The sequence below is a fragment of the Puma concolor genome, chromosome E3 (assembly GCF_028749965.1).
Source record: "Puma concolor isolate L17-30 chromosome E3, mPumCon1.1.hap2, whole genome shotgun sequence".
In the NCBI taxonomy this organism is placed as follows: Eukaryota; Metazoa; Chordata; class Mammalia; order Carnivora; family Felidae; genus Puma; species Puma concolor.
Window position 1 is genome coordinate 19,554,731 of NC_141682.1, and position 27,293 is coordinate 19,582,023.

The 27,293-nt window shown below is 48.4% G+C and overlaps 1 protein-coding gene across 17 annotated transcripts in view; it reads right to left on the minus strand.

The window, feature by feature from the left end:
• The window catches only part of LOC147573023 (uncharacterized), a 115,015-nt gene that overhangs the window by 41,195 nt on the left and 46,527 nt on the right, over positions 1–27,293 (minus strand). For 2 of the 17 annotated variants that reach the window (XR_015245570.1, XR_015245569.1), the window contains exon 1: positions 4,299–4,451. The exons of 12 other annotated variants lie outside the window; for them this stretch is intronic. The gene's annotated coding sequence lies outside the window, so the exon portion shown is untranslated. Of the gene's footprint in view, positions 1–4,298; positions 4,452–23,840; positions 23,856–27,293 lie in introns of those variants that run through there. 3 more of the 17 variants (XR_015245568.1, XR_015245566.1, XR_015245567.1) reach the window with 3 other exon arrangements.

Consider the following 27,293-nt stretch of genomic DNA (forward strand, 5'->3'; position numbering starts at 1 on the left):
AAAATGGTCAGTGGGTTAGGTTTCCCCCGGGAATTTTTCTTCTCCCTGGGAATCCTCTACCACCCATCACCCCCTACCTTCCTGTTCTCAAGATTATTCAAGTGTCACGTGTCAGAGAAGGCTTCACGGACCCCTGGGCACGTCTCAGCGACCCCATGCCAGCGCCCACGCTACATCTATCCTGCACCCACCGTACCTAGTGAAGTAGAAGTACTTTGGTGTATTTCCCCAAGGTACAGATGCGCATGGGTTCAAGTGGCCAGTCCTGTCTATGCATCAAAGTATCCAGAGACCACGTGGAGTCCAAGCTGGTAGACTTATAAATGGAGCTGGTCATTGCTTAGGAGAATTTCTGTGCAGTTCTGAACATTTATTTTCATTTGAGTACCTTGTCACTCAGTCTACCGCTTATACTATAAACTCTTTAGGAGGCAGAAACTTAACGAACCCATTCAGAAATGACAGAAAAACTGCTAATGAAACATGAATGGAGAGATCAAGTGGACAACTAGGCCGAAGTATCTCTGATAAGGAAGACACTTAAAAACAACAACTGTGAGAAAGGACAGAGAGAAACATGCTGGGACCAATCAAAAGGAAGGAGTCTAGGCAAGTAATTAATAAGCTGTAATTCACAGGCAATAGCAAGACTTCAGACACGAGTCTTAAAACCTGGAGAGCTGAGATGAACTTGATATTGTTTTCGTGTCACTGGCTACAAAGAGGCTCCTCCTATTCAAAAGCAGTTTCTTCTATAATCCACAGGGTCGGTCGGATTTTCAACAGAATCCGCTTTATTTTCTGACTCTTGTATCAAACCTGTACCTAGTCGTGAATGCGTTCCCTCAAGATTCTGTCACTGCACTCATTACGTGATGTACCTGAGGAGAAGAAAGTGAACTTGTTTACCTTGTCATGTATAAATAAATCAAGATGTGGCATTCATACTTCCTAAGGCCTGCTGGAATAAGTACAACCGGCTGTATTCAAATTATCTGGTGTAGGTCTCTCTCCCCACTCAAATTCCTAGGAATCCGTTATCTTTTTAACCCCAGCATTTGACAGGTTCTCAGCAGACAGGTGTTGAACCGAAACTGGTGATTAAAAAACGAAATTGACAACTGGCAATTAAATGACCAAATAACACATATAGAAAACTCATCAAGAAATACAAATATGGGACACATTCATTTCAACCTTAACAGAAAAAATTAAAATAGGTAGATTTTTTACAAGACAGCATCTACAAGTCAGCACAGCGTGACGGTGAAACACGACATTCATCATATCACGCACGGTGACATACAATCCAGTGTAAATTATTTGCCGCACCGTAACTCAATGACAGCGCTATCGTTTCGAAGACAATTTAGCAATACTAGGACGACATAAAATGTCCTACGAACGTCATGATTTCATCAGAAGAAAATAATTTAGAGAGGAATAGCTATGACCATTAAAATTTGGATTGGCCATGTCAGACCAAAGAGGAAGCCCAGATGTCCCACGTATGGATAAAATCCAGCTCAAGCTAGCTAAGCCAGTTGGAAGACAATTGTGAGTCCAGGTTTTAAAAAAAAAAAAAAACAGTTCAAACCATAAGAGACTTAAATACGGAGAACAAACTGAGAGTTGATGGGGGCGGGGGAGAGAAAAGCGGGTGATGGGCCTTGAGGAGGGCACCTGTTGGGATGAACACTGGGTGTTGTATGGAAACCAATTTGACAGTACATTTCATTAAAAAAAAAAAAAAAAAAGAAAAAGAAAGAAAAAACCCCGCAAGCTTGAACTAACTGAGGCCACCGAGAGGCAGAGACCAAGTCAGAGACGGTCCAGAGGCAGAGCTGCCAGATGGCAGGGAGAGCCTGGATATAAAGAAGATGGAGGAGAAAGAGGGGGATCGCAGGTGACAGAGGAGACGCGGTTCCGGCATTCGGTGCGCCAGGGCGGGTGTCCACAAACTCTTCCTGCAAAGGGCCAGGCGGTAAATAGCATGGGCTCCGTGGGCCATACAGTCACCGTGAGATCTGCTTGACTGTGCTGCTGCAGTGCGTGGCTGTGATCCAATAACCCTTTTTCACAAAACAGGCAGTGGGCAGGATTTGGCCTACAGGCCAGAGGTTGCTGACCCACGGCCTAAGGAATACAGGGAAAGAAGGCCAATTTGAGGATGCAGTTCATGAGCTGAATTTCAGCAGGACTTTTAAATAGAGAAGTTCAAGACCAAGATCAATCTAGAGATGAAGAGATGCCAGGACTAGAGACATAAAATTAAGGAGCACCCAGAGGGGTTCAGTCGGTTAAGCATCTGACTCTTGATCTCGGCTCAGGTCACGATCTCCCGGTTTGTGAGTTTGAGCCTCACGTCAGGCTCCGCCCTCACAGCGTGGAGCCTGCTTGGGATTCTCTTTTCCTCTCTCTCTGACCCTTCCCTGCTTGTGTGCGCTCCCTCTGTCTCTCTCTTGCTCTCGCTCTCTCTCTCACTCTCCCAAAATAAATAAATAAATAAATAAATAAATAAATAAATAAATAAATAAATAAACCAAAAAGACATCAAGTTGAAAGTCATCAGCCGTGTGGCGGTAGGTATGGGGATAGGACCAGGGATACGGTCTGAGAGAACAGAAGATGAGGCACACCTCCCAGTCCAAATACGGGGGCGGACTTGCAATGGCACTTCAGATCACTGTGGCCCTGGAAAGGCAGGGACATTATAATCTAACCCCCCTTAACTCAAACTTTTTAAAAAAGAGGGTCCTATTTTGACTTGGAGTTCTCATTCCCTTTTCCAAAAGAAATAACATTAAACTTTCAAATTCATAGATGAGAACGAAAACTTCCCCCTGGCTAGAAAATAAGGCAGTGCTCCAGTGTTTTTTTCTTTTCAAATATTTTACGCTCCAAAATTACATAATAGGGGGTATAGCTCAGGGGTAGAGCATCTGACTGCAAAATTATGTGACATATACGTAAAGCACAACGAATAATGATAAAGCAAATGTCCCATCCCCATCTCAAGAAAGCGTTCACTACCAAAACACCACGGTCCAACTTTTCATTCGGTAAGAATCAGTCTCGCAGCTAGAGGTCAGAGCAGGCAGCCCAAGGCCAGATAAAGCTTGCACACAGATTTTCTCTGGCCTACGTCCAGCGGTTTCTTTTCTTTTCCTTTTTCATTGCTGATATTTAAGTATCAATAAACTTCACACACACAAAAAAATCACCGTTCTGGAGTATCCTTAAAAATGAGAAGGTGGGTGTTCCTGCACCCACATTCACCATGTCAACAGGTAGCTAGACTTGCCAAGAGCAAGCAAGCCCGTGCAATGAGCTGGTTTTGCTATTCCTCGCCTCTCTCTACTGCCCTACAATTACCTTCCCTTCGCTTATTAATTTTACCTGCCTAGCCCTTGAGTCTGTGACCCCCTAGTTACAGAACATCATTGTGGTTTCTAACTTTTTGGAGTAAGGGGGCATTACGTAGAGTAAAAGGCAAAACAAAACAAAACAAAAAACAAAAAACCATCTCAGATTCTCTCAATAGGAGCATTACTGCTGAGTAAACCACCTCCATAACCCCTTAGCCATCACTTTGAAATCTAAAAAACAAGGTTTTTTGGTAACTTATTTGGTAACAAAACTTGACCTGAACTAACATGAAGCCATTTACAATCTTTAAGTGTTCCATTTAGCATGAAGTACCTTTATATTTTCACTCTACAAATATTAACCTATTCAACAAAGGGCTGCTGACCCACACCATGGATTATACAGTAACAGCATATGTACATTTTTACTCTTCTACAATCTGAAAAAGGGGCGCCTGGGTGGCTCCGTCGATTAAGCGTCCGACTTCGGCTCGGGTCATGATCTCGAGGTCCGTGAGTTGGAGCCCGGCGTCTGGCCCTGTGCTGACAGCTCAGAGCCTGGGAAGGGGGCAGGGTGGGGGTGAGGCCTGGGGAAAGCTTGCGTCCAGACTCCAGAGGACGATGCTCAGCGGGGCCGGGACAATGGGCGGCGGGGACCCGCGCTGGTCGGGGGGGGGGGGGGGGTGTCGCGGAAGGCCGGCCCGCCCCGCTGTTCCCGGGGGCTCGGGCAGCGGCTCCGAGCTGGGCGCCTGGCCGCTGCGTGGCGCAGCCCTCGTCCCTGGCCCGCAGCGGACCCGGCGTGGAGCGGGCGGCCGGCCGGCCGGAGCGCGGGGCCCCGCGGGGCAGCGGGCTCGCCCCAGCCCGGGACACGACCCCGACCCCCGGTCCCCGAAACGCACGCTCCCGGCCGGCCCGGCACGGCTCACTCACCCGCCCACGGTCTGGTTGGCGAGCTGCTTCGTGCGGTTCAAGGGCAGCGGCAGCGGCGGCCCGCGGGGCTCAGGCCTGGCGCGGCTACATCGCTTCCGGGCCGAGGCGGCGGCTGCTGCTGCGCCTGCTGCAGCGGCTGTGTCTGCTACTGCGGCTGCTGCCGCGGCTGAGCGGCGGCTGCTACTGCGGCGGCTGCGGCGGCTGAGCGGCGGTTGCTGCTGCGCCTGCTGCTGCGCCGGCTGCAGCTGCTACTGGCGGCTGCGGTGGCTGCTGAGCGGCAGCGGCTGCGCCGGTTGCGGGTGCTACTGTGGCGGCTGCGGCGGCTGAGCTGCTGCTGCGCCGACTGCGGCTGCTGCGGCGGCTGAGAGGCGGCGGCGGCGGCTGCTATGGTGGCTGAGCGGCGTCTGAGGCGGCGGCTGAGCGGTGGCGGCGGTGGCGGCTCCCGGGCCGGAGCCCCGCCCTCGCCGCGTGACTTCCAGTGCCGCCCTCTGCCCGGCTCCGGCGCCGCGCGCGGCCTGGCCCCGCCGCCCGAGCCCCCGCCGCCCCCGCCGCCCCCTCCACCCGGGCTGCCCCGCAGAGCGCACGGAGCCCCCCGTCCAGGCGCCGCCTGGGTCCCGACTCCCGGCCCCTGCTAGGCGGGGCACCGGTGGGAGGGGGCAGCAGGCGCCAGGGGCGTGACCCCGCGATCCTGGCGGCCGGGAACAGCCACACCCGGGCTTGGGGCGCTCTGGGCACGGGGCTGGACCCGCGAGGGGGGCTGGGGGGGCGATGGTGGGAGACGCGAGGGGTTGGGGTAGGCGGGAGCCTCCGGATGCCCCCTTTAGGACTGTGCCGACGCGCGGGTGTAGACCTGTTTCTACCTCCTAGGTGGATGGGTGCTAACACTGTGCACATTTCATGTCAATTACAAGAAATTGTTACCTGGAAACCACAAGCTGCAGAGCGCTGTGTGCTTTGATTGGACTTCCCGGGAAAGTCCAGGGCGAGACGCATTTTCCCCCGCAGGTGCTCACAGGCACCTGGGGACCGCCAGGGATGGCCGCGGGGCAGTGGGGGGAGGGTAAGGGGTGGGAGGTCGTGGGCAGGGGTCGCGCGGACCCTAGCAGCCCCGCGTGCGGTGTGGCTGGCGTTGCCTAGAAACGCCCGATTGTGATGTCATCGGTAGCCTCGCGCAGGCCTCCCTCTGGAGACAGTTGGCGGGACTGTCCGACTGCGCTGGACGCTTTTTGCCGAGCGGACCAGGTCAGTTCTGTGACCCGCAGCGATGTCCTTTTCGTTTGGTGGCCAGGGCCATTCCCTAGAGCAAGTGGGTGGCAGTGTGGCTTCCTTCACTGACCACATCTCGGAGGTCATCAAAGATGTGTGGGTGGAGGGAACCGAAAAGGTGGGAGAAGGACCTGACTCTGACCGAAAAGAGAGTGAAGTGAGTCGGGAAACCTTAAGATCGGAGAATCAGAGACTTAAAAGTCTTTGTAGTCATCTGGAAGAGAAGTACGAAGCCTCGGAGCTTCAGATAAAGCGGCAGACTCTTAGCTACCGACATCAGCTACAACAGAAAGAGGTAGAAATGAAACTTCTTAAAGTGAGACAGATAGGGCTCAAGAACCAGTTGCTGGAGCTCCAATCAGCCCTTCGGTCAACCACAGCGTCACCTTCCGTGGGTTACGGTATCAACTACTTTGCTTCAGCTTCCCCGGGGGATGACCTGGACTTTGCTGACCTCATTTGGTCACAACAAGACATAAGCAGACTGTCAAATGAAGTTTTAAGACTGGAGGCTGAAGTTAGCCATTGGAAGCATTTGTCCCAGACTTCAGCACCGGGAGCGAACAGCGCCGAGCAGAATGAGATCTACAAACTGCAGGTTACCATCAGGGAACTTGAACAGAATCGAAATGAGGCAATTGATGACCATCAACTTGAAAAGGCAGTACTGCAGAACGTCTATCAACAGACACTGGCAGAAATACGTCGCAGGTACCGTCAAAAGTCAAAAGGCTATGAAAAAAGAATCAAAGAACTGGAAAATCTGTTAGAGAAGGACGACTCTGGACTCAGAGCAGCTGAGGAGTCTGTCATTGAGCATCTGCAAAACACCATTCAAGTGCTACAGACTGAAAAAGTGGAGTCTACCAGGAAAATTGAAGAACTTGAGGACACCGTCAAGTACATCCATAGCAAATTATCTTCGGTAGAAAGTGAGAGAGACGCTTTAAGGAGAGAATGGGACCGGATACATGAGGAAAAGAAAGAGAGGATTGAAGAATGTGAATCGCAGCCTTCCGTTTTGAGGCAAAGTGATACAGTGACGGAAAAGGAAAGAGTTCTTTCCGAGAGTACAGCGGTGGAAGAAGTGTCTGGACTGCGGCAAGTGCCGTCCGATGCGGAAAAGGAGATGACGCCACGGTGTAGCTCAACCCAGGGTGACGATCTCATTGGAGACGATCTGAAACTTGAAGAGCGAGTCTACGTTTTAGAACAAGAAAACTCATTAGGTCAAGGACGGGAAGCACTTCAACCGGCACTTTGGAAAGTGAGCCATGAGCAGGAAGTGATTGAACGTACGGCTCCAGGAGGTGTGAATTTGGATTCAGAAGGAGAGCATTTAAGATGTGCCTTGGAGGCCGACGGACAAAAATCCACTCAGGGTAGGACCGAGAAGGAACTCCCAACAGCAGAGCTGGGGGAGTTCGATGGACAGAAACAAACTACACAGCCCAGGGTTTTGATGAGAGGTCAGCCATCAGAACCACAAAGTGAAGGCAACGGCATCAACGGCAAAGTGGAACACGATCTCAATGATGAAAAGAGAGCTTGTCCATTTGAGGATGAGCAAACGGACAGAGCCAAAGAGTCAGATGCGCAAAACGAAGAATCACCTCAAAGTCAACTGGCTGTTAATGATCCGCATCGGTCAGATCCGTCGCAAACGCATAATGTAAATATCCCAAAGGAGAACGCTGAACTTAAGGAACATATTAAACAAGACAAGGAGGAATCTGCTAGAGCTGAGAAGGAGCCAGCACAGTCTCTTAATCAAGACTCTGACAACACTGTTGACGACGACTCGCTTCCAGGGAGGGAAACGACAGTCAGAAAGTTGCAGCAAAGCCTTTCAGAAATGGAAGAGCCGAATGGCCATTTAAAGAAAGCTGCTTGCAATCTCAAGGTGGAAAATGGAAAGCTGGGTTTGGAGCCTGAAGACGTAAGACGTCGGCTGGAAGAAACTACTGTCTGTAACCATAAGAATTCTCTGGAAACAAAATCTATCACGCGGGACTTAAAAATAGAAAAAGGACAGTTAATCGTAAAATTGTGCCGGGCTGAAAAGAAGGTGTTGGAGAAAACAGCCAGGTATGAGCAAGCTAGTAAAGAACCGACCAACACGTATCACTTGTCTAAATCCTCCTCCCAGTTAGAGCAGGAGTGTTTAATTCAACGCAGTCAAGACAAAGATGATGAAATACTACAACTCAAAAAGAGTGTTGAGCAGATGGATGCCGACCATAGAGAAACTAAGGCAATGCTCTCCTCTGCTCTGGAGGAGCATAAGCGATTGACACAACTTATTAAAGAGAAAGAAATCTGTATCGAAAAACTTGAAAGAAGGCCAGAGCTCCAGGAGCTATTAGAGAAGTACGTCCAAGTCTTAAGAGAAAATGAAATTTTACAGCAAACCGTGGAGGAGCAAGACGTTCGTCTTGCATCCACGAGAGAAGAGAATGAATTTCTGCAAGACGAACTGGAGTGTCTGAGAGAACACAGCCAATCTGTACCTGTGGTCGACCAGCAAACGCAAGACCGTATCACAGAACTAGAATGCGAGGTGTATCAGCTGAATGTAGAAAGAGTTTGTCTGGTAGACGAAATCAAACAACAACAAAAGATCATTGAGGATCAACGCCAGGGTAAGCTACAGTGGCTTCGTTTTTTACAAGACCAGAAACGGAGGGCAGAGGATCTCACACACCAGCATGAGCAAATGACCATTAAACACGCTCAGCTCCTTTCAGCGAAAGATGAGGAGATTAAGATTTTGCAGAACACAATAGAGGAAATGAACACCCAGATCCTTCAAAAACCCAGCACATTCCTACAACACATCCTGATGTGTTTCAAGTAACAACGATTCAGCATCTTCCTGTAGAAAAACGTCAGTGAAAAGCGTGATGTATCTAAACCTGAAACTGAAAGATTAAGTAAAAGGAACAAAAGGACAAGAATTGGAGATTAAAAATAAATAAAACATTTAAAAAAAAAAAAAAAAGAACTGGAGAATAAACTCCTCACTGAAAAGAACATCTGATTAACTGAACGGACTGATCACCCATCCAAAGATGAGACTGGTAAACTAACTCAGATTATCCGGCAAAAAGATTTGGAGATAGAGGACCGCCCCAGCAGGACGTCTGTGGCTTCCTACAACCAGAATGTGGCAAACCTTCTGCAGCAATTGGAAGATATGCTTTGGAAAGAGAACAAGTATTAGCTGCCTTGCAGGAGAACTAGGGAAAACAGCAATCTGAACAGAGAGTACCACAAAATGACAGATGGAATGGTTGCCAAAGAAGCGTATCTCACGAAGCTGTAAGATGAAAATCTTCACTAGAATCGAGTCTAGCGACCAGGACGTGTTTAGAGAAACGATTCAGAATTCGTCACACGTTATTCAAGAAAAAGACACCGGAGTGGACGCATTAAGGCAGGAACGTCAGGCTTTATTGGCAATTTTGCCAAACTCACCGTGACAATAATCCTAAACTACAGATGACCTGTATTGGCCTGGTCCAGAGTCACGAAGGAAACGAAATCAAACTAAAAAAAAATCAGAGACAGGACTGACACAAACGCAGCTTAGCACCGCGGAGCTCTGCAATGGCAAGGATCTGCTTTTAGGGAAATTCGCCATCATTTCGTTCCAGCCCTCCACCGAATCATCCGAGTCAGCAGGCTCTCTCAAGGCAATTAAGTCTGGTGTATCGAGTGAGTCTTCTCGATTGCTCCATTAAGAGGTAGAGGAGCTCAGAAAGTCAATGCAGGAAAAAAGATGCCACACTGAGAACCCTCCAGGACGATAACCAGAGATTGTCTGCTTCGACTGCTGCCCCTTCAGAACTGGAAAGAAAACAACACGAACACCCCGATTCGGAGATCAAGCAGCTCAAGGAGGAGCGAGATGTTTTACCAAACTGACTTCAGGAAAAACAGCTCCTGTTTTCCCAAAGCAGAAAACGTGATGAACTGCTTCCCCTGAACGAGAATTTCGCCGGCGAAGTGGGTGAAAAGGAACTTGTGAGGCAGGCAGTAACAAATCTGAAGGAGAGACTATCAAATTTTGAAATGGACGTGTGTAAACTAAAACAGGACAATGAAACAAGAGTGGAAACGTCTAGAGAACGGGAGACACAAAAATCAAGCACTACCAGAGACAAACACGCAGCTTTTAATGGTGCAGAGAGAGGAAGAATCCTAGCGTGCTCCAACGAAAGAGAAGGTGCTTGCTTTGAAAGGGCTACTGAAAGACAAAGAACAGGGCAAGACCGGGGAATTACATCAGCTTGTAAATGCAGTTACAGCAATTCAGGACAAGACAGCGATGTGCCGGCGGGAAGACAGATGAAGTCATGTGGGCCCCGGAACAAAGAAATGGAAACCTGTGCCCTCCAGAATGAGATGCAACATCCACGTGAAAAAGAATGACACCCAAAGCAGGAGCTGGAGAGATCACAGCGCCACGCTTTGGGATCCGAAGATTCTCGTCAGCGCGGTGCTTTGGCCGCAGAACACGGAGGGGCTAAACCAAGAAAGAAGACCACGGTATTGGAGGAGAAGCTAGTTGTGTCTTCCAACGCCATGGACAATGCGAGCCATCGAGCCAGTCCGCAGACAGCGTCACCGCAGGAGCAATTACACGTGGTCACCAGGCAGAAAGACGAAAGCGTATTCTGGCTTTCTGCCTCCCAGGAACAAGAAAAAAGCAGCACGCTGGAGCACTAGCTAAGCTAAAGCTGGAAGCAGCCGAATGGATGGAAAAAGCGGACACCCTACAAGGAAAACTGATGTCACTGCAGGGACAATTCACCGAAGCGGATGCTGTCTTGGATCCCAAGGAAGACCAAATTGAAGAATTCAAAACGCAAAATGAGGTCCAACAGGAAATACCGGATGATGCGCGCAAGAAATTAATGAACTCACTGACGCCGAGAGGTGGATAGAATCCTGATAAGGAAACTCTTAACTGGATATGTTCAAGCACAGGAACACGGACGTCGTGAAGCTTGATGGCTGATGGGATGCAGCCTGGGTATCAAAGAGGAAGAAATGAGGAACAAGGTGGTGTCACCGGATGGATGACTGGGTGGTTTGGACCCAAAGGTGCCCCCAACGCACCCGGGAAACCGAATCACCGATCCATGCCCGGGAACTCTTTTCCAGGACTTTTGGTAAAATTTCTAAAAACCGAACCTCAATTAGCTTTTCCACCGCCCAAGCTCCCTGCTCATGACATGAAGCCTCCAGACTCAGCAGGAGGCTGAGCGCTGGCTTTAGAAAAAGTACCACCATGTCTTAAAACTACCCTTGGATCCACACCCAGAAACACAGATGGGATTTCCCAAGCCACGGCCACTGCTGTGTCTCTTATCAACCCACCCGGACCGGAAACGGATGGCGGTGGGCATCCTCTTCTAAATGCTGTGACTGACACTTTACCCACGTACAACACCATTAATACTGTCACCCGGGAAGAGGACTGACCTGGCCAAAGACCTTTCAAAGCAATACAGGATTCTTAAGCCAGAGAGGAGACAGTACTCGAAAGAAACCAAGTCACTATGCGTGTGTACCTTATCGCAAAATGGCCTTTTGCGAGATGTACGAGATTGATGGTTTTGGTTTAAGTTAAATAAAAATATTCTTAATATTTGAAAAGACTGTCTTTTAATGACTGCAGAGGTATTCACCAAACTGAAAACACTGGCTCCTTATGGGGCACCTGGGTGGCTCAGTCGGTTGAGCGTCCGAAAAAGAGCTCAGGTCTATAGGCAGGAGGGAGCAGGAAGAAGGAAGTAAAAGAAAGGTGGGTTGGTTATTGCAAGGTTCCTTTCCTTTAGGGGATGTAAGGGGCTTATCATGCAGGTGACCTGACTCATGATGATCAGGCTAGTCAAGGGTTTAAGGTTCCCTGTCTGGGAGAGCCAAAACTGTAATTAAGTTAAGCCTTAGTTTGGTGGAGTGGGACTTAGCATAAGCGACTCCATTTTGGGTATGCGGTCTTGTCTTTAACACTCTCAAGGTGGAAAGAACCGGCACTGGAAAGGCTCGCCCAGTTGCCACTAGAGAAGGAGGCGCATCTGCTTCAGGGCTCTGCCCTAAAGCACCTGGCTCTGCGCTAAAGCTACCCCTAAAGCACCAGGGGTCAAGTGGGGCCTTAAGTACAGTCTACGCTTTCCTTACCAAAGCACATTCCCTGGTTCAGGGCTGAATGTGCCAGGGGAAAGAGACACATTTTCCTCCAAGAAGGAGCCCTCCCACTGCCAAGCTGTGTGGCCATGGGGTTGTGTCTACCCAGAGGGGGCACATCTTGCAAATCCACTCAAAGGCATTATAATAAGCTAGCAGCAAGCCTGAGCGGTACCACCCCTGCACTACTGTGGCCCCTCCGATCTCTACTACCCCTCAGAACACGGAGGACAGGTTCCTGTGGACCCCATCCCCGAATCAGGCTTACCCTGACAGGTCACCTGAAGAGCAATCTTTTGTTCATTATGAATCACAAATCATTTGCAAAACAGGGAGCTGCCTAAATGCTGGCATGAGCTCCCTGTGAACTGCCGTAGGAGGCAGATGGTTGCCAATTAAGGTAGGACTCGGCCATCATGGATTCAGTAGGGCTTCAAACGGGGTGCCTCAAACAGGCTTTGTTCACGCGCCGAGAGGCTCCAGCTCTAAATGCCGAAGCACCTTCGCCCTGGCCTGTCCTTGTTGTTTCCAGAGCTGACAGAAGCCCAGCTGTGGATGTTCAGGGACATCTTTGGGCAGAATACCAAGCCTCGCAGCAGTCAGCCCCTGTTCAATTAAGAGAAGAGAGGACTGATAAATGTTCGGTTTACTCGCATCCCCTCAAATATCCAACACAAGGGAGAGAATAATCTTAATACGTTCTGAAATAACTTAAACTCATTAAAGTTGAAAAAAAGAAACAAGGGAAGAAAGAATTCTGCAGCAATGAGCTGACACAGAGCACGGGGATTTGGTGACGTCACACAACAAGCCAAAGATGTGGCTCAGAAAAGACAGGAAACCCACTCGGGATACTTAAAAGTGTGACCGCTCAGCCAGCTAGCTAACCAACTAACCAGACAGGCAAACCAGGACCAGGAGATCAGTCTCAAACACCCTGTGAAGTGAGGATGGACGGTTGAGTTCTGTTCTCCATGTTAAACCCGAATGAATTATCCTGGAGGAGGGAGAACTGCTATCAACTAAACAAACAATATGCTGAGAAAAGAGCTGTGTGATGATAACCATTAAGCACATTTATTCACATGCTGTACACACATTTCATGCCCTCTGTTCAAGACATAGGCTCCTCCTCTGTCACAGTCACACAGACATGATGTACGTACTTGCTCTGATGCCAGCAGATACAAAGCCCCTCTCCCTCGGCACGCACACCACTCGCCCGAGACCACCCAGGCAAAGGGCCTCCACACGCCGACCCCACGTGCACCTTCATCCATTCCCCCGCCTCAGAGCCACACGTACCAGTGGCCAGCCTCTTCATGCCTAGCAAGATGATGGAACGTTCTGCAAAGCTGGTGGGGTCACTCTACTCCTCAGGAAGGTGCCACCTCCTGTGGCCTTGCGTGGCCCCTGGCTTGGGTCATGGCACTGCAAGCACTGCTCTGCTCCCCCTAAGGGTGGAAGGACCCTGTTGCCCTGAGGCTCCAGGTTGGCCCTCCACAAGCCAGTACCTGTGATCTATCCTAGGCCGTGGGGACCCGGGGAAGACACAGGAAGACACCCACTTCTGTCCTGCTGCTCTGTTCTCTGTGAAACAGAGAGTTATAAATGCAGAAGGAACCAGCCAGACTGGGGATATAAACAAGGGCAGCTGGCTGGGTGGCCCCCTGTGAATGAAGCCCTAGGCCCCATTTAAAGAAGACAGATGCTGCTCAAGCCCTAGATTAGAAGAGGAGCTAGAAACAGGATTTTCAAAGGAACGCTCCTCATTAAAAAAAAAAATGCTATCAGGACACATGGGTGGCTGTCAGCTGAGCGTCTGACTTCGGCTCAGGTCATGATCTCAATGTGGATGGGTTTGAGCCCCACATCAGGCTCTGTGCTGACAGCCCAGAGCCTGAAGCCTGCTTTGGATTCTGTGTCTCCCTCGCTCTCTGCCTATCCTCTACTCACGGTCTGTCTCTCAAATAAATAAATAAATAAATAAATAAATAAATAAATAAATAAAATGTTGAAATGAAAAAAAATAACTTTTAGAAATGCTATCAAATTCTTTAAATCTCCCCTTTTCCAAGATAAAACACATCTATTTGCAACTTGCTCTGTTGTCCCAAATATCTGGTGAATCATAGCTTTTGCTGTCCTTGAGGATGCTGTTTTGGTTAATCTTCATCATCAACAGCTCTTCCGGTTATTGCACGTGTGCGAAAACTTCATGGTCACGATGTTTCTGATGGGGCTTTCCACACATGACAGCTGTCTTGGACCTCAGCAGAGAAATAAGTTTCATGCTAACCTGTGCGCCTTCCAGAGTTTTCTTTTTCTCTACCCCCAGTGTACCCACCTGTACCCTGGACTCTCTGCACTGACCTCGCGGTAACACAGATGTTGACGAACGATGGGGCCTTTTACACTTCACAGGATCTGTTGATTGTCATCCACCCAGAGAACCTTCTCAAACATTTGTAATACAGAAGGTCCAAAGAAGAGCTTGACGGGTTAGGGGAATTTCTAAGGAAGGTGGCCTTACTAAGTTCCCAAAAGCCTTCTAGGGTGGCATTTGCTTTTTCTGTTCACAATACGGTTCTCAGTTTATTGGGCTGAAATACCGTCCAGACTCTGACACGGGACCCGTTTCTGAGGTGGACTTACCGAAGTAAAGGCTGGTATGGAAGGTGTAATTTCAAAGCATTCATTTACAATGAGAAATACAATTGTTCATTCAAGCCCAATGGCCAGCAGCATCTTTACTGTAGAGAAAGCCACATGGGAAGCCAACCTATAACTAAAAGTTTGCCGATGGGGGGAAAAAAATGAATTTGATTCACCTCAAACGGAGTAGCCACGCTGAGTCTGGCCAGAAGCCAGGGCCTCTGGCTTCTCATTCATCTGCTAAATGTCACCGTGGGTTCTCAAGAGAAAGAATACTGTAGGCAAGATCACACTTTGTACCGAAAGGCTTTTGTCCCAAATCTAAACCGTGTGGCCCATTTTAGAGGCAGGCCAAGGTCCTACTCCAGGGTAAGCAATTCTTCCTCCCTGGCCTCTTCTCTCACATTTACTGCTTGATTTGGGGGCTTGTGGAAGACCCAGAGACACAGCGCTCAAGTTCCCCTTCAGAAGAAGCAAACTGCCGTGGCAAGAATATGAATCACTGACAGCCTCCATCTGGCAGCTCCTCCCAGGTACTTGGATTTGAACCAAGGTAACACTTTTTGTGGGTTGGTCCTTGGCCAAGACTGAGAAGTATGGCAGTACTAGGGGCTGGCCATTTCTGCCCAGTGCAGGACTCCTCTAATGGGCCACCTGGGCTCTGGAGCACCCTCTACTCTGGAAGTCCCCTGGGATTCTGGACATTCTGGAGAAGAGACGGGAACTCCTTGAGAGGAACAAGACATCGAGAGGATCCAAGGAAGAGGTGACCTGGGCTTGCCTCTCTACAGCCCCAGAAGGATGTGCCGGCGTCTTGGCTGCAAAGACTCAGACCTCAGTGATGAACGGTATCTTTATTCCAAAGTCCTCTGCTGGGATTGTGGTGTCCTGAGCAGGTATTTTTCCAGTTTCAGTGAAGCAATTCCTTCAAGAAACAGTCTAACGGTATTTCCAAATCGTCCAAGCTGGGTCACCAGGGGGATTTTATTAGACATATTTATTCTACAATCCAGCATCTCACAAGACATCCAGAAGCTTCCTGTAAGCTGCCTCTCCTGCCTGCCTCCCAGGCAGAATTCTCATGTTGCTTCTCAGACATTAAAAATAAAATGAAAAAGCTCCTGTTGTGCAGGATGAAACCTTCTGAGCTGAAAGGTTCCTGCTTCCACCCCAGCCAGTTGGTAGACATGCCTGTCTTCCACCTCCTTCCTGTCTGTGTAAGTCCCCTTGTGGCTGGGAGCCTTTCTCTGCCATGGTCAAACCGACTTTAGATCTGCAAGGCTGAGGCCATGGTTGAAATGTAACACAAAACTACCCTGCCTCTATTTTCATTTCTATTAGACCTTTATAATGATTCCTTCTTGAACTGACGCTTAAATGGCTAAAGACTGATCATAATAGAACACTTAATTGTTTACTTGTCTAACTCTCTCAGCCCTAATGAAATACTGTGTTTTCACTGAGCAGCTTACATGGTGTTTTCTTCCTGTCACTGAAGAGAGCAAGGGGGCTGAGGCAGAATTCAGATGAGCCCATGCTCGCTTGGTGTTCTCATCCTAGGCATTTTTCATCCAACAGCGAGGAACAGAGCCCTCTGGAGGGAGAATCACAGAGTTCTGGGGAACAAGCTTTTGGACATGATCACACGCAGGTCCTCAGAGAGGAAGAAGGCGGCTGAAGAGGAGTTACCAGAGACCATGTCACCCTGTTGGGATTCCTAGACGGGGTGCAGGCTCTGCGTGTGAAAGGCTGGTGTTGGAGCCACTCCAGTTACCTTTCTTCACACACCCCCTTCTCACTGCCTATGGTGTCACCTCCGTGCCATCCCCCGGGTGCACACCGCCCTCCCCTGTCACCAGATCATTACAGAAGCCTCTTGACTGACCCGTGTTTATCCCAGCTTCACTCCAGTCTGCTTCCAGCACAGCAGCAAGAGGTCTTTCATGTCCCTCTCCATCTGAGGACCCTCCAGGGGCTCCCAGCTCACTTAGAAGCAAGCCAGGGTTCTGACCACAGCCTCCACCCCCACTGTTCCCTCTAACCTCGCCTCTTAGCGTTCACCCTTTGCTTGTTCAGCTCCAGCACTACTGACCTCCTACCTCAGATATTCTTCACATGCTTCCTCTTTAGGGCTTTTCACTTGCCATCCCCTCTACTGGAACAGAACTCTCCCGGAAACCTGCGGGGTTCACTCCCTCATACCTTTATCCAAATGTCATCATTCAATGGGGCCTCTACCCCTTACATACTCCCTAGCCTCCATCTCTGTCTTATTGTTCTCCATAGACTTTACTACTGACACACACTTTAGTTCACCTACTTATTTGGTTTACTGCTGATCCACCTTACTGGGATCTTAGCTCTAGGAGGGCAAGGATTTTCCTCTGTTGTTTTCACTGCTGAATCGTCAGTGCCTAGAAAAATGTCCAGCACTAATTAGGTGTGCAAACACATATTTTTTTGAGTGACTAGAGTACATCAATAAATGTAAACATGCATAAATGAATGAACAGGCATTCATTTCTGGCCACGAATCCCAATGGCCACAGTCTACTCTCGGCCAGAAGCCTGGACGTATCTGCACTTTGCATTCTAGGATTCTGGGCAAAAAGAAATCTTCCGGTGGGAGACGGCGATGCTAAAGGCAGAGTGAGATCCAGAGCTCAGAATGAGCCCCAGCCTTCCAGCCAGAAGCGCTGATTTAAGCCTAGGGCAACATGCTGGAGGAGGAGGGGATGTGAACCTGAGTTCAAAAAGGCCCTGCTTCACAGCATGACAAGGGACAAGTGGACTCAAGGAGCTTCCCTGGAGGCATCAGATAAAGACAGTTCGGTGAGTGGAGGAGGCATCACTGTGAACACCCCCTGAGTCTGGGGATGCTCTGGGAGCCTGGGGATGGTTTTGGCTGTTAGAGCCCAGAACAATCCAGGACAATTTTCCAGAAGGAGAAGAGGGGAAGTTGGCTACCTAGGACCATGTCCTTTGTATACAGGACCGATTCATAGAATCGTGGGGCCAAGGTCAATGACTGAGACACATCCCTCTCCGAAGGCTTCTGGAGAGGGGAGTTCCATGTATCCCCTGTTCGCCAAGTCTGGGGTTTCAAACTTCTTACAAGAAAGTAGTATTTCTCCATGAGACTTCGACATTTGAGAACCTCAGTCGGTTCAACCTAACACTTACGTATTCATCAAATTTTCAAGGTACGCACATTTTACGTTTCCACACTTGTGTCAATCCGCCCACCAGAAACAGCGTACCGATTTATATTGTCTGTTTCTCATGCCTTACATTGAGTATCTCTCTCTTTCTACCTGCTTTGAGGGGAATCCTATTTCCCAGAGACTTGTCTACTTGATTTATCCTTCCAAAGTTCTGGTCCTTGGTTTGATTAATCAATTCCACAGACTTTTTGCTTTGTGATTAATGTAGGCTCGTATCTTTATTAATTTCTTCCACCACTTTTTATTTTGCTGTTCATTTTCTAGCTTAGTTTGAATTCTTCATCCAATTATTCTCAATCTTCCAACGTTTAAGCGTATTTATGTTAGCAGTATCAGCTTTAGATGATGAATTTTTACTAAGAATAACTTTAGTCCCATCCCCGTATGTATTTGCATACAGTGGTCTCATCATCTTAAATGTCTAGTCTGTCTTTTCAGTATTGATTTCCACTTTGTCAGAGGAGCTATTTTTTATTTTGTTTAACTTCCAGATGGCTATCATCTATCTTCATTTAGGCACAGTCTTGCTATTAATGTGATCAGGAAATAGAGTTTGTAAAATTTTAATTTGGGGACCGGTTGTGGATTTCTTTGCCTGGGTACGTACATTGTATCAGTCAGGATGGGTTAGGTTAAGCTGCAATCAACAACTAAATATTCTCAGTGCCTTAACTCACATGGGTAAGCTGGGTGTTCTTCTCATCGTATCCATTTAGGGACTGGAGAGGATAGAGGCTCCACTTTGACACCTGCTTCCATGATCACAGGGGCAAAGGAAAGAGAACCTGGCTCTTAAAGCCACTTCTGTGTTCATTTCATTGGCTGAAGGAAGTTCAGATGCCAAGGTTCCACACAGCATGGATGTCTTAACCTCCCAAGGGAGGAGGACTGAGTATTTGTGAATAAACATTCTATCATATGCATTCAACAGATACTTATAAAGGACTGTGGAGACACCTCCTGCTATATACCAAAATTTGTCATAGACTTTGGAATCCTAGCAGATATTGTCAGTTGATGTCCTGCCTCGCCTTCTCATCATCCACTTTCCAGCCAGAGGAGGCCATGTGACCCAGATGTAAGTGGAAGTTGGTGAGGTTCCTAGGAAACCTTTTGTCTTTTCTTTTTTCTTTTTTTCTTTTTTAAGCTTTTGTTTTTCTGATGTTGGTGCTGCCTGGTCTTCTTCCTCCTTCTTCCTGTCTTGAGTGCTCATGTTGAGAAAGGCCAAGAGAATGCCAGAAACATCTGCCTTGACATTGTTGAGCATCTGAACCAATGTCAGCAGCTGCCTACTCACAGATTTCTCATATGAAGAAACAGGTAGCCTCGTGTTTGTATAAACCACTGTGGTTGGGTTTCTTGTTACTCGCATCTGAAAGCATTTCTGAGTCATAACAGAATTCAGCATGTAAACAAGACAATTCCCATCTTCAGTGAGTAATAATCCATGAGAAGTATTGTTATGAAATGATAGAAAATATGTTCATCGGTCTCTGCCCCCAGTTCCTGCACAGAACTCCCAAAAGCCTTGTCATTTCCTAACCGATCAGAGCACCAAGAGCTTCTTTTGTTCCAATATTTGAGATTTGATCCCAGTTCCTGACACAGTTCCTAAATTCCCCGGAATTTCCTGGGTGATAGCAGTGCCTTTTGTTCTAATGAGAAAACTCTGGACGGGCTAATGGGTGGCCCCTGGATGGGGGCTGGTTACTAGACAGACCGTGATTAGAAGCTTGGGATTTTCAGCCCTACCACCTCTCTCTGTGCCTTGCCCCTCCGACCATTCTCCACAGAGGAAAGAGGGATGAAAACGAGTCAACAGTTGTCCATGCCAACGTGACGAAGTCTCCATAAAAATCCAATAGTACAGGGTTTGGAGAACTTCCACGTTGGTGAACAGGGTTGGTGAACCCTCCCAGAATTTGCCCTATGTATCTCTTCATCTGGACAGTCCTCTGTATGCTCTATCACACATCATCTTTGTCAATGTAAAGCAGTGTTTCTCTCAGTCCTACGAGCTGTTCTAGCAAGTAACTGAATTCAAAACGGGGGTGGTGGTGGTCATGGGAACCTCTGACTAGCAACCAAGTCAACAGAAATTGTGGGTAAGCTGAGGACCTACCACTTGGAAATGGCATCTGAAGTGGGGGGGCAGTCTCGTGGGACCGGGCCCTTAACCTATGGGTTCTGTGCTACTCCTGTTAGGGTCAGAATTGAATTGAATTGTAAGATACCCAGCTGGTATCATGGAGAATTGCTTGGTACCGGGGCGCGGGAGGGGCACACAACACATCTGGTGTCAGAAGTGTTGTGAGTGTGGTAGTTGTGTGAGAGTAAAGGAGAAAGTCACAAGAAGAGTGCGTTTTTCCTCCTCATCTGTGGACAGCTGAAAAGAATGCTAAATATGTATTCTAAATATGTAAAAGAATTTATATGGTCCCAGATTATCAAAGGTGTTCAAATATGTGCTAGGAGACAAAGTAGGATTGTCAAAATGTTGATAATCGTTGCACAAAGAATCTATTTTTTCCCCAAACACAGTTTTCTCAATTATTATAGGTGCAACAACCACACTAACAATTACTTAGCCAACTCTAATTTTCACTGGTATCAGTGATTCACCACTGTTATTTTTACAACAGCTTTATGGAAACTAGAATTCACATACCATATAATTGACCAATTTAAAATGTACCTAGTTCTTAGTATATCTGCAGAGTTGAGCAACTATCACCACAATCTATTTTAGGATATTTGCATCACTCCAACAAGAAACTCTATATCCTCTTAGGCGTACTCCTTATTTCATCCCAACCTCCCCCAACCCCTCTTGCCCCTCCTCCATCCCACTTCTGCCCACAGCCCTAGGCAACCACTAATCTATTTTCTCTTTCCACGGCTTTACCTCTTCTGGACATTTCATATACGTGGAATGATACATACATTAGGGGGTCTTTCGAGATGAGCTTCCTCCACTTAGCATGTCCTCACAGTTCATCCATGCTGGAGCACACATCGGTACCTCATTTCTTTTACTCCCAGTTAAGCCACTGTATGAGTACACCACACTTCTTCATCCATTCGCTGGACATTGCACTTTTTTCCTTTTTTTCTATGACGAATACTGCTGCTACAAACATTCATGTACAAGTTTTTGTTTGAACACCTGTTTTTCATTCTTTGGGGGTATATACCTGTGAGTGAAATTACTGGATGTTTAACTTTTTGAGGAACTTCCAGGCTGTTTTCCAAAGTGGCTGCACCCTTTTACATTTCTACCAACAGCGTATCCCATTCCTATTTCTCCTATCCTCTCCAATGCTTGTTATCATCTGTCTTTTTTATTTTAGCCATTCTAGTAAGTGTAAAGTGGTATCCTGTTGAGGGTTGGATTTGCATTTCCCTGATGACTAACAATGTTGACATCTTTTCACATGTTTATTGGCCATGGGTGTATCTTCTTAGACTGAGTTTTTTGCCCACTTTTTCCATTTTTTAAAAAATGTTTTATTTATTTTTGAGAGAGTCAGAGAGAGAGAGAGAGACAGAGACAGAGAGAGACAGGGAGGGGCAGAGATAGAGAGAGACACAGAAGCTAAAGCAGGGTCCAGGCTTTGAGCTGTTAGCACAGAGACAGATGTGGGGCGTGAGCCCACAAACCGTGAAATCACGACCTGAGCCAAAGTTGGACGTTTAACTGACTGAGCCACCCAGGCATCCCTTTGGCCCATTCTTAAATTGAGTGATTTGTTTTTGCGTTTTTGAGTTGTAAGAGTTCTGTATCTATATTAGTACACGTTTCTTGTCAGAAATATGATTTGCAAAAATTATCTCCCATTCTATGGGTTGTCTTTTCACTTTTCAACTATGTCCTTTAAAGCACAAACATTTTTTAATGTTTACTTATTTTGAGAGAGAGAGAGAGAGAGAGAGAGAGAGAGAGAGCATGAGTGGGGGCAGGAGCAGAGACAGAGGGAGAGAATCCCAAGCAGGCTCCATGCTGTCAGCATAGAGCCTGACGTGGGGCTTGATCTCACCAACTGTGGGATCCTGACCTGAACCGAAATCAAGAAATGCTTAACTGACTGAGCCAGCCAGGCACCCCAAAGCACAAAATTTTTAAATTTTGATAATGTCAATTACCTGTTTTTTTCCTTCTGCTGTGTTTTTGGTGTCAAGGCCACAGAGATTTACATCTATGCTTTCTTCTAAAAATTTAATAGTTTTAGCACTTAACATTTAGGTCTTTGGTCCATTTTGAGTTAATTTTCACCTATGGTGTGAGGCAGAAGTTCAACTTCATTCTTTTGCATGCAATATCCAGTTGTCCCCACACTGTTGAAAAGACTGTCCTTTCTCCCATGGGGTTGTCTTGATGCCTTTGTTGAAAATCAATTGGCTATAAATATGATGGTACATTTCTAGATTTTCAATTCTATCCCATTAATCAACATGTCTTTCCTTACACTAATACCACACTATCTCGATCACTGTAGCTTTCTAAGAAGTTTTTAAGTCAGGAAGGGTGAGTTCTCCAACTCTGTCCTTCTCTTTAAAGATCTGCTTTGGCTATTTTGGGTTCCATAAATTCCCATATGAATTTTAGCATCAGCCTGTCAGTTTCTGCTAAGAAGCCAGCTGTGGTTTTGATAAAGATTTCATTGAAGCTGTAGATCAATTGGAGAAGTGCTACCATCTTAACAACATCGTCTTCCAATCCATGAGTCTGTTTATTTAAATCTTGTTTAATTTCTTTCAATAATGTTTTATACTTTTAGTGTACAAGTTTTGAATCTCGTTTTTAGTTCAATGTAATTAGTATTTTATGTTTTGATGCTGTTGCAAATGCAATTGTTTTTTTGGGGGGTGTTAGGTTTATTAATTTATTTTGAGAGTGAGGGTGCGTGAGTGGGGGGAATGCAGAGAGAGAGAATCCCAAGCAGGCTTAGCATTGTATGTGCAGAGCCCAACGCAGGGCTCGAACTCAACAACCAGGAGATCATGACCTGAGCTGGTCTATAGCCTGGCCCCCTGAGGCTTGGAGTTGAACAACGAAATTGAACAAAACTAAGCAAAACGTTGGGGGAGGGGGGGAACGAAAGTGTAAAAAGCAAATATAGAAAGCTCAAGGGGAGGTAAAAGTGTTTTCAGACACACACAGAAAAGGAGTGTCCCCACGTGCTCTGGCCAAACCAAACGCCCCCTTTTACTCAACTGTTGAAAACAAAGAAGAAGAAAAAGCGATGAAAAAGTCACACTTTCATAGCCCTTCTCGGAAGAAACAGTCAGCGGGGACAGGACAGCTCACTGCCCTGAAAGACCTTGAAAGATTTACCCCAGATAACACAGCACACCATAATCAACCTCCAGAGGCTCTCAAAACCACTACAAACTCCGGTCTCTTCTGTCATTTCATCATCCACCGTTTCTGTCAAGCATTAAAGCCATACCAGAGAAACCTGGAGAAGAATTTGCTCCCCAATTCAAAGTGAGAAAAGCTGTTTGGAAAGCCCCCCCTCTTTTTGTTTTTCCATTTGCCCAAGGCCTTTCCACAATTCTTTCCTCCTGCTTCCAAATGTCTACAGGTCAAGAACTTGAGCAGTCGGGTCCATAGGGGCCACGGTTGGGAGAGGGCACACCCTCCAAAGTCCCTCCAAGGGAGTCCTGAGTCTCCCGAAGCGGCTCCGATGGGCTCTGATCGCCCCTTCCTTATTTACTGCCATCAGGCACTTGGAGGTGGACGGTCGGTCGGCAGCGGCCGGGCGACCCGGAAAGGCTGAGAATGCCGCCCCCCAGAGCACCGCGCCCGCCCGGCCTCGGGCACACCAGTTAGCCGAGTTTCCGCCCAAGGCCAAGCCCCGGGAGAGGGGGGGAGGCCCGGGGAAAGCTTGGGTCCAGACCCCAAGGGACGATTCTCAGCGGGGCCGGGACAATGGGCGGCGGGGACCCGCGCGGGGGGCGTCCCGGGAGGATGGCCCGCCCCGCTGTTCCCGGGTGCTCGGGCGGCAGCCCCGAGCTGGCCGCCTGGCCGCGGCGTGGCGCAGCCCTCGTCCCTGGCCCGAAGCGGACACGGCGTGGAGCGGGCGGCCGGGCACGAGCACGGGGCCCCGCGGGGCAGCGGACCCGCCCCGGCCTGGGCCACGACCCCGACCCCCGGTCCCCGGCCCGCGCGCTCCCGTCCGGCCCCGCACGGCTCACTCACCTGCCCACGGTCTGCTTGGAGAGCGGCTTCATGTGCTTGAAGGGCAACGGCAGCGGCGGCCCGCGGGGCTCGGGCCTGGCGCGGCTACATCGCTTCCAGCTGAGTTGGCGGCGGCTGCGGCGTCAGCGGCGGAGGCTGCTGCGGCTGCTCCTGTGGCGGCTGCGCCTGCTGCTGCGGCGGTGGCGGCTGCTGCGGTGGCCGCTGCGCCGGCTGCGGCTGCGACTGCGGCGGCTGAGCGACGGCTGCGGCAGCAGCAGCGACTGCGGCGGCGGCGGCTGCTGCTCCCGGGCCGGAGCCCCGCCCTCGCCGCGTCACTTCCAGTGGCGCCGCCCGCCGGGGGGCGCGTGGGGCCAGGCTGGCAGACGATCGCCAGGCTTGGGCGCGGCGCGCGGCCTGGCCCCCGCCGCCCGAGCCCCTCCGCCCACCCCCCCCAACCCGGGCCGCTCCGCCGAACGCGCGGAGCCCCGCGTCCCGGCCCCGGCTAGGCCGTGCACCGGTGGGAGGGGGCGGCGGTTCGTGATCTCGCGTTTCCTGAGTTTTAGCTCCGCGCTGGGCTCTGTGCTGACGGCTCGGAGCCTGGAGCCTGCTTCGGATTCTGTGTCCCCCTCTCTCTCCGCCCCACCCCTGCCTGTGCTCTCTCACTTTCAAAAATGAACAAACGTAAAAAAAAATTTAGGGCCGCCTGGGTGGCTCCGTCGGTTGAGCGTCCAACTTGGGCTCAGGTCATGATCTCGCAGTTTGTGAGTTTGAGCCCCGCGTCCGGCTCCGTGAAGACAGCTGGAAGCCTGGAGCCTGCTTCAGATCCCGTGTCTCCCTGTCTCTCTCTGCCCCTTCCCCGCCCATGCGCTGTCTCTGTCTCTCAAAAATGAATACACGTTAAAAGAAAATTGTTTCTAATTTAAAAAAACAGTGGCCCATCCCCCAGCCAAAATCCCAAAGGGAACCAGTTCCTGCCAGGGAACTTGCCTGTTCCTCGCAATCACCCAACGCTGTGCTTCTGCGGAGCCACCCCTCCGGCAGCAGCGGGTCTGACTCCCTCCCGCTGCCACAGGGCCCCTCCTGAAGTGGATCACCTAAGGAGAAGCGAGCTAAGCCTGCCCCTCCTGCCCCCGTGCACCTTGCCCACCCACCCCAGCTCATAGGCCAGATCCCCAGCACCACAAGCCTGGCAGTGTGCAAGTAGCCCAGACGGGCCACGCCACCCCACAGTGAATCCCGCCCCTAGGAGAGGGGAAGAGAAGGCACACACCAGTCCGACTGTAGCCCCAGCGGTGGGCTGGGGGCAGACATGGGGTCTGACTGCGGCTCCACCCACCAACTCCAGTTATACACCACAGCACAGGGGAAGTGCCCTGCAGGTCCGCACCACTCCAGGGACTATCCAAAATGACCAAACGGAAGAATTCCCCTTAGAAGAATCTCCAGGAAATAACAACAGCTAATGAACTCATCAAAAAGGATTTAAATAATATAACACAAAGGGAATTTAGAATAATAGTCATAAAATTAATCGCTGGGCTTGAAAACAGTATAGAGGACAGCAGAGAATCTCTTACTACAGAGATCAAGGGACTAAGGAACAGTCAGGAGGAGCTGAGAAACGCTTTAAACGAAATGCAAAACGAAATGGAAACGACGACGGCTCGGATTGAAGAGGCAGAGGAGAGAATAGGTGAACTAGAAGATAACGTTATGGAAAAAGAGGAAGCTGAGAAAAAGAGAGACAAAAAAATCCAGGAGTAGGAGGGGAAAATTAGAGAACTAAGTGATACACTAAAAAGAAATAATACACGCATAATTGGTATCCCAGAGGAGGAAGAGAGAGGGAAAGGTGCCGAAGGGATACTTGAAGAAATAATAGCTGAGAACTTCCCTGAACTGGGGAAGGAAAAAGGCACTGAAATCCAAGAGGCGCAGAGAACTCCCTTCAGACGTAACTTGAATCGATCTTCTGCACGACGTATCATAGTGAAACTGGCAAAATACAAGGATAAGGAGAAAAGTCTGAAAGCAGCAAGGGGTAAACGTGCCCTCACATAGAAAGGGAGAACTAGAAGACTCGTGACTGATCTCTCTTTTGAAACTTGGCAGGCCAGAAAGGATTGGCACGAGATCTTTAATGTGCTGAACAGAAAAAAATACGCAGCCGAGAATCCTTTATCCAGCAAGTCTGTCATTTAGAATAGAAGGAGAGATAAAGGTCTTCCCAAACAAACAAAAACTGAAGGAATTTGTCACCACTAAACCAGCCCTACAAGAGATCCTAAGGGGGATCCTGTGAGACAAAGTAGCAGAGACAGCACTACAAGCATAAAACATACAGACATCCCAATGACTCTAAACCCGTATCTTTCTATAATCACACTGACTGTAAATGGATTAAATTCGCCAACCAAAAGACACAGGGTATCCGAATGGATAAAAAAACAAGACCCATCTATTTGCTGTCTACAAGAGACTCATTTTAGATCTGAGGACACCTTTAGATTGAGAGTGAGGGGATGGAGAACGATTTATCATGCTACTGGAAGCCAAAAGAAAGCTGGAGTAGCCATACTTATAGCAGACAAACTCGACTTTAAATTAAAGGCTGTAACAAGAGATGAAGAAGGGCATTACATAATGATTACAGGGTCTATCCACCAGGAAGAGCTAACAATTATAAACGTCTACGCGCCGAATACCGGAGCCCCCAGACATATAAAGCAATTACTCATAAACATAAGCAACCTTATCGATAAGAATGTGGTAACTGCAGGGGACTTTAACACTCCACTTACAGAAATGGATAGATCATCGGGACACGTGGTCAATAAAGAAACAAGGGCCCTGAATGACACATTGGATCAGATGGACTGGACAGATATATTTAGAACTCTGCATCCCAAAGCAACAGAATATACTTTCTTCTCGAGTGCACATGGAACATTCTCCACGATAGATCATATACTGGGTCACAAAACAGCCCTTCATAAGTATACAAGAATTGAAATTATACCATGCATACTTTCAGACCACAATGCGATGAAGCTTGAAATCAACCACAGGAAAAAGTCTGGAAAACCTCCAAAAGCATGGAGGTTAAACAACACCCTACTAAAGAATGAGTGGGTCAACCAGGCAATTAGAAAAGAAATTAAAAAGTATATGCAAACAAACGAAAATGAAAATACAACAATCCAAACGCTTTGGGATGCAGCGAAGGCAGCCCTGAGAGGAAAACACATTGCAATCCAGGCCTATCTCAAGAAAGAAGAAAAATCCCAAATACAAAATCCAACAGCACACCTAAAGGAAATAGAAGCAGAACACCAAAGGCGGCCTCAACCCAGCAGAAGAAGAGAAATAATAAAGAGCAGAGCAGAAATAAACAATATAGAATCTAAAAAAACAGTAGAGCAGATCAACGAAACCAAGAGTTGGTTTTTTGAAAAACATTAACAAAGTTGACAA